The sequence below is a fragment of the Coregonus lavaretus genome (genome assembly GCF_964263955.1).
Source record: "Coregonus lavaretus genome assembly, chromosome: 33".
NCBI lineage: Eukaryota > Metazoa > Chordata > Actinopteri > Salmoniformes > Salmonidae > Coregonus > Coregonus lavaretus.
Genome location: NC_140020.1, coordinates 4,506,672 through 4,512,941, shown reverse-complemented (window position 1 = coordinate 4,512,941; position 6,270 = coordinate 4,506,672).

Sequence of the window (6,270 nt, the reverse complement as noted above, 5' to 3'; positions counted from 1 at the left end):
ACCCCGACAAATTGAGGCTGTTCGGAGTGCAAAACAGGCGGGGGGTTCAACTCAATATTAAGGTGGTGTTCATAATGTTTGGTATACTCAGTGTATGTTGCCACTTCAGAAAGCACATTTTGTACTGGTCGTCTGACCTGGTAGGCCTTCCGTTTTCTAGTGGAAGACAAGCCTGCTTATTTAAGTATCGTTGCACAGGAAATCACAACACATGGGCATTTGTAGATGGGATAAGGGCTAGGAGTGATATAAGCATGCATGCATGCAGGCAGGCAACGAACACATGCACACACACAATTTAGACAGCAACATTGGATAATGCTTGGCACAATTCAAAATACAGATTAGGCTACTGAATAGGCTAGGACAACATGTTTTATATCCAAGAGTAAGGGGGATTCATCCAAGGCCTACATCTGACCTTTACAGTGAACCAAGTTATCACCAGACAACCTGAGCTCTAATGTCTCTCTCATCAACGCACCTACTGACAATTAAAAACACAACTCCAGGGCTGGCAGAAACCCAGCAGTGTAGTGCTGCAGTGAGGCCTCGCCTCTCCCGGCAGCGGCAATAATCTAAAACACATGGCGAAACAGATGACTTTTTTTTCTCAGGTCTTTCATTACAGCTACCGACGGACGGATGCTGACTGTTGCGGAGACGGATGCTGACTTGCTGTGACCTCGGGCATGGGGCGGCTTCTACCAATTTCGCAACGCGAACGGCAGCCATCTGCACTGTTGGACCTCCCGCCTCGCTCACCCCGTAGGACACAGCACACAGAGATCCGGCCGTTTTCACATAGTGATTAATCACAGCGGATACGCTGCGCTGAACATGGCCAATCACCTCTATTAGCCCGGGAACCGCCGCCAACACAAGGCGAGACAGAGGAGACTTTGTTGGCGAGAACACAGGTCATTGTCCGCCGGTCGCGGCCGTGACGCCTGGGTCCGTTTTGCGGACATGAAGTGGACATTGTGCGGGACTTGTTTAGACAACCTTGCCGTGCAAGGCCATGTATTTCCTCCCCAGTATAGGCTACGTTTCCCATTTCATATTTTGCCGCGAGATTAATGTTTCATGAATGTTTCATATTAGGCCTACATGCAAGGAGACGATTAAAAAAGGCACTTAGCAAGGCAGCAGGAATGGCATCTGGGGGCGGCCTCCACGTCAATAATTGGCACATAAAAGTTGTTTTGCACATTGATACTCTAACCTTAACTTCTTGACTTTTAATTATATATCACTTTCTCTGAAGGGTCCGTGGCGGGGATTCGATGACAAAAAGCCAGGTTTCAATTAATTTAATTTCTATAGTTTAATCCAAATCCAAGTAGCAGCAGCAAAAACTTTAGTGGCACAACAGGTTTACATCTCCATCACTCTCCTTCTTTGTCACAGCTGACGGGTGATTCTAAAACTAGGAAAGATTCCACTCTGGAATGTTATATTTTCAATATTCATGTTTAGATTTTTCTATATTCATAAATTTAGAAAATTGTTATTTAAATCAAAATAGCCTAATACTCATATTACAGCGCAAGCGGTAAAGCTTCATTTGACACAAATGTGTCCTTTGTAGCACATACAGATGAAACATTATGGAGTCTTAAAGGAGGCCTGGGTAAGGCCAAAATGTCACAAATGTTCCAATTTAAAAACATAAGAGAAATAATTAATTTAAGATACGAATGTCAAATATACCTTAAGTCACAATTCTTTCTCCAAAAGGACCCTTCGATGGATAAAATTGTGAAAATCCAAAAGATCATGGTCTTGTTTTGTTATAGTTTGGTGAGGAATCCCCCATCTCTCAGACGAATCTCCTCATGCGCAGGTGAGCATGACATTATCGATCATAGTCTGCTACTGGAAAAATGTGTGTGTTATGGCTTCAGAATACAGAGGGTGTTCTTTAATAGAAGCCTCTCAAACATAATCCAGGTAGAATCAGGAATTCCCCAGGGCAGCAGTCTAGGCCCCTTGCTTTTTTCCATCTTTACTAACGACATGCCACTGGCTTTGAGTAAAGCCAGTGTGTCTATGTATGCAGATGACTCAACACTATACATGTCAGCTACTACAGCGACTGAAATAACTGCAACACTTAAAGAATGGGTGGCAAGGAGGAATAAGTTAGTCCTGAATATTTCCAAAACTAAAAGCATTGTATTTGGGTCAAATCATTCACTAAACCCTAAACCTCAACTACATCTCGTAATGAATAATGTGGAAATTGAGCAAGTTGAGGTGACTAAACTACTTGGAGTAATCCTGGATTATAGACTGTCATGGTAAAAGCAAATTGATAAAACAGTTGCTAAGATTGGGAGAAGTATGTCCATAATTAAGCGCTGCTCTGCCTTCTTAACACTATCAACAAGGCAGGTCCTACAGGCCCTAGTTTTGTCGCACCTAGACTACTGTTCAGTAGTGTGGTCAGGTGCCACAAAGAGGGACTTGGGAAAATTGCAGTTGGCTCAGAACAGGGCAGTACGGCTGGCCCTTAAAAGCACACGGAGAGCTAACATTGATGACATGCATGTCAGTCTCTCCTGGCTCAGAGTGGAAGAGAGATTGACTTCATCACTGCTTGTTTTTGTGAGAGGTGTCTACGAGCTGAATGTACCGAGCTGTCTGTTTGTAATACTGGCACACAGCTCGGACACCCATGCATACCCCACAAGACATGCCACCAGAGGTCTCTTCACAGTCCCCAAGTCCAGAACTGACTATGGGAGGCGTACAGTACTACATAGAGCCATGACTACATGGAACTCTATTCCACATCAGGTAACTGATGCAAGCAGTAGAATCAGATTTAAAAAACAGGTACAAATACACCTTGTGGAACAGCGGGGACTGTGAAGAGACATACACACATACATACACACTCACTCTACACACACGTACACATGGATGTTGTATTGTAAATATGTGATAGTGGAGTTGTGGCCTGAGGGAACACACTAAATGTATTGGGTAAAGTATTATGAAATATAATGTCATATTTTAAATTGTATATAACTGCCTTAATGTTGCAGGACCCCAGGAAGAGTAGCTGCTGCCATGGCAGGAACTATTGGAGATCCTTAATAAACCCCAGGAAGAGTAGCTACTGCCTTGGCAGGAACTAATGGGGATCCTTAATAAATACAAATACAAATGAGAAGGGTAGCCTACTCTTGATTCAGAGGGGTTTGGTTAAATGCGGAAGACACATCTCGGTTGAATGCATTCAGTTGTGCAACTGACTAGGTATCCCCTTTCCCTGCTTTCAAGACCAGATAAGAGGACAATATTGGCCTACCTGAAGTGTGAGGTGACCAATTCAGGACTGTACGCAGCTAAAGGGCTGCTGGTTGCTCTGGTTATAGACATCCAGGCTGTCATACAGAAGGTTCAGGGACAATATCCACAAATTATCTCAGAGTAGGAGTGTTGGTCTAGGACCAGTCCAGAAGACCTTATTATTATGATCTAAAAGGGCAAAACTGATCCTAGATCAGCACTCCTATTCAAATTGCTTTGTGAATACGGGCCCTGATCCTCATCTAGCTCCTGAGTAGGGGTCTGAAGTCGTCTCAGTTCACTGTTCATCACATTGTGTTAGCCTACCTCACAACCTGTATACTGGGGTGGAAACTCAGTCTGGGAACCCACCAATGTAAAATCCTTGAATTCACCTTAAAGATATATTCTTTACATGTCAAAATTATTTCCCTCCCAGAATCCCCCATGGCTGTATATAACACAAAATTACCACTGCCATATATTTTGTATGTTTAGCCAGTTTCATCAAATGCCAGTAACATTTGCCGACATTTTCCTCTGCAGGAACCCATGACAGCGGCATGGCCCATTGGCAAGGAGATGATGCAGTCGTCTGGATTCTTAATACAATGAAATAAGCCTGGGGTAGTAGGACTTAACTTACGTCCTAACTATAGGCTACATCCCTATACTATACCCTCCCAGGCAAACCAATGACTGCGCCCCTACCAGTCAGGTGAAATCCATAAATTAGGGCCAAATGAATTCATTTCAATTGACTGATTTCCTTCTATGAACTGTACCTCAGTAAAATCTTTGAAATTGTTGCATGTTGCCTTTCTATTTTTGTTCAGTATATATAGCTAACCTACAACTTATTATCGCGTTCACTGTCAAACCTACACTGCCGTGCAACCATTCAGAGACCCAAATACTGTACACACATTCATGGTGGAACATTTGTTGGTGGATGATCAGACTATAAAGTGTATACGGTTGTGTTCAGCTGTGTTTTCCCCCACCTAAAAGATTTTGGCTCTTATCGGTTTCAATTGACAATTGTGATGCCAGACACAGGCCTGGATGTTGCTTTGGGGGCCCATTGGAAATTAAACTTGAGTAAACACTGGCCTAAGGGACCTTGGCTAGATAACATTTAAGTGAACCAGTTCTGTAGCGTTGTCAGTTACCTGCATTGCTGTCAATGCTCATCCTGGACTGGTCAGTCCACGGAACAGCTCCAGTTCGCTCCCAGACAAAACTGGAGGCGGCAATGCCGGCGAAGACAGCGAGTCGTGCCAATCAAAAGAGCTGTCAAAGAAGGTATTCAGTGGCACGCCAGGAAGTCCACAGTACGCCAGCAGTTCCGCCAGTGGGGATGCCTTCAGGCTGGCAGACAAACAGGCGGGCGACGCAAGGGGGCAAGCGTCTTGGCAAAAACCTTGCGTTGGGTTGGCATGCCTTTCGGTCGAGTAGAGCTGGCATCTCTAGGCCACTACCAGACTGCCCCTCTCTCCAGTCCGGTAGTCGAGAGAGAACCCACACCGTCATGCTGTGGAACAAACGTAGCATTGGCGAGGAGAAAGGCTGTTTTTGAAAAGTGTCTTGTCTCTAAAGTCTATAAAGGCTTTGTAGTGAATGGGGTTGTAAATAGGCGTTGTGAATCACAATGAATCGCGGCCTGCTGAGCTTTGGGGATCAGATGGGTTTAATCAGATGGTTTTAATTAATAGCAGACGTTTGATAGCCAACTCGGCTATTGAAGGGATGGGGCGGGATAATGCGGTGCGCGCCAAGGTTTCACCGTTTGCTTTTTTGTTTAGTTCCAGCGCCCACTGAGGCACAGATAAGCAGACTAATCGATGTTTATCGTAAAGAGAACTGTCAGTCACACATCTATCCTGGTCTTTACCATTAAAATTGTGTGTAGTTACCTTCAATAATTGCCCCTTGGGGATGAATAGAGTAGATGGAATTAAAACTGTAATCTCCCCTGGCCCATAAACTATCTGCAAAATGGGAATTTTAATTGACATTTTAATCAATTCTCTCATTTGAGCATACAAAGGCAATCTAATAGAGACGAGAGACCAATAATAATAAAAAAATCTCAAAAGTAATTAAATGTAAAGTCTTATTGTAACCCCAGAGGTGGTGCTTGTTGCTTTAGCGGTCAAACCCTGCCATCAAACGTTACACAGGGGGACTAAGTAGACTACAGATGCTCTTCTCTTTGAAGAAACATGGGCGCCTGTGGTAGAACAAAGTAACAGCTGAACAACATAAGTAGTTTGTTGGAAAATAAGAACCATGACAACCTCTGATTGACCTGCATGTTAGAACTCAAGACGCATTACTTCAATTATAGACAAAGGCCCAGAAAGAACATCTACAAAGACCCAATAAAGGACTTCAACAAAGACCCAACAAAGGACTTCAACAAAGACCCAATAAAGGACTTCAACAAAGTACTTCATCAAAGGACTTCAACAAAGGACTTCAACAAAGACCCAACAAAGACCCACAAAGGACTTCAACAAAGACCCAACAAAGGACTTCAACAAAGACCCAACAAAGACCCACAAAGGACTTCAACAAAGACCCAGAAAGGACTTCAACAAAGACCCAGAACTTCAACGCATAATGAGTAGCTAAGACCAGAAATGAAAACCGTCGCACATCCCAAAGACCCCCAGTATAACTTTTCCAAATGGACTGGCATGTCTTGTGTGATGCGAGGGCACCACCTGGTGGAGATGTTGTATGAGTGCACTAACTGAGGTTAACCCTTATCAATATATAGAACTGGTAAACTGACCTCAATGTCAATTCAAACTATTTAAAAAATGGTATGAAATGGGTTTTAAGTATCAAAAGTTCCCATTCCAAATAAAACAATATTCCAGTAGACTTTTCAACATCCCCGAAAATCATTGGAGGTGTCAGGTGAAAAGCAACTAGAGAACATATAAACATTAGCCTTGTCCC